The following is a 2,216-nucleotide window of genomic DNA, read 5'->3' as shown; positions in this document are numbered from 1 at the left end:
TAATCTGATCAACTGGCATTTTGATTCCACTCAGAAAAAAACTTTTTCATTCCGTCTTTGAGAAGTTGCTTCTCCACCCCATCAACTAAATGATCTGCAATAACTTGAATCTTTGGAGAAATGTTCTGATGAATTGGTTTCTCAATGAGCATTTCAATCATGAATGGCAGGGATGTATTTTATTGAATAATTGAACTATTGTACCATATTTTTGGCATTTTAACACTTTTTACTGATCAAGATGATCACTGTCCATAGGCAAAATAATTGGTTACAAAAATAGAAAGAAAACTGAAAAAGAATCATTTTGAATTTTAAGAGAGCATGTATAGACAGAATAGAATTTGTCATTACTTGGCCATATGGCTCTGAAGGGCTGACAGGTTAAAAACACAGCAACTTCATTGATTTCACTAAAACAGTGCATGAGATAATCTATGAGCAAAACATCATTTGTATAACCAGTGTAACTTTTTCAACATAAAGTATTCACATTCCAGGGAAAGAGTATCTGAGATGCTGTTTCTTAGCATAAGAAAATGGAAACTAATGGTTTTCATTTTAAATTTATTTTATTGTTAGTTGATGGCAAAAATCTTACAACTGCAATTACAGCTTCTCTCCATATCATCATCATACTAGTGTGAGGACAGCAGATAAAAGTATTGAAAGATTGATGGATAGATGCACATACTGTTTTGCTCTCTTAGCTTGTTCTCTTTGTATTTTGCCTTTCATTTGGTTCCTTCAATTAAAACTACATGTGTCAAATTAATGCTGAACTTACAAGCCATGGAAGATATATTTTATATATCCTGAAGACTTCCTTGAAGGAAGAAATTAGAACTTCCCCCTATAGCTGGGGGATAGTCCAGCCTAGGCCACACAATTTGTCTTCCTAATGTTTTCTCTAATATGGTTTTGATAGGAGAGAACTGGTCACTTATTAAGCTTGATGGAAAGTTGCATAACTTTAAAAAAAAAAGTCAGTTGGTGAAAATGCTCTTTGAAATGGCTTGAAGGAATATTAAGTCATATTTGTATTGTGGATCTGGATTGGTATCCCTTTTTCTTTTTTTACAAATGTGGTTTACCATTCAATCTATTTCCTATAACTAAAATGTTCAAGAAGAGCAAAACAAGTAACAGTGGCGTCTGACTTTCGAATCAAAGTGTTAATCATTATCTTTCAATGCTTCCTTCCTTCATCATGTTGGCTAAAGAATGACATTAAGAAAGAAAGCCTTTTGGCGAGTGTAGCAGGATTTAAGTTAGTGAGTATCAAATGCACCCTTCACCCCATCTGCAGAATGAAAGGCGGCAAGCATGGGTTGATATTGTGCTGCTGTTTGTTTACATTTGATTTGATATGATTTTTTAAAAAAGATTAATAGCCTAGTGACAAAATGTAGGAAAATTCTTTACTAATATTAGAGAACAGTATTGTATGAGTTAAATTATTCCATACTTTTAAAATTCTGTAGCTGGACTACATGAATCATAAATTATTTCATTATTTATTATAATTTCTGTAGATTAATGATAGGGCTTGTTGTACTGCAGCATGTCAGTCCTACTTCAGCTATGCTGTGGCCTATACCCCAGGAGGAATAGTAACCAAAGTGCTCTACGTATAAGGCAATTTAATAATCTTACACAGGCCACACTGACTTTACTCAATTGCAGCAGCCTATGGAAAACAAACATGGCATACTCTTGCATGTGCCATGAGTGTAAAGTATATAAGAAACAAATGATGCTTCAGCATGCATTAAGTTCCTTGTTGTAGTCCATAACACTGTGAGATATTGTCAGATTGAAATATAAAAGAATTCATACCTGCTCACTTGAAGTGGCACCTCCTGCTAAAATAAGAGATTCCTCAAGCTTTATATCTGAGTGAACCGGGTTTTGCGTGTTCAGAACAAAATTGCTTCTTGTGCATTCTCTGCCTACTTTCCCAAGGAGGAACTACTTTTTTAGGGAGACCTATATGCTGTTGATACTACACTCCCCATCAGTGCCATTCCAATTGTATATGAGCCCAACCCCAACTGTCTAGGAAGATTGCTGTATCTGTCAGGTCCATGGCAAATCCCCAATTCAGAAACATTATTTGGTGTTTGATCTAGGCATTTTTTTAAACTGACAGGAACAACTATCATGCAGTCTTTTCTCTGTTTAGGTTTACCCAATCTTTCATAAACACTCTGGAA

This window comes from Pantherophis guttatus, chromosome 6 (genome assembly GCF_059756535.1).
Source record: "Pantherophis guttatus breed Tessera chromosome 6, ASM5975653v1, whole genome shotgun sequence".
Lineage (NCBI taxonomy): Eukaryota > Metazoa > Chordata > Lepidosauria > Squamata > Colubridae > Pantherophis > Pantherophis guttatus.
Note: the sequence above shows the minus strand (reverse complement) of the source record.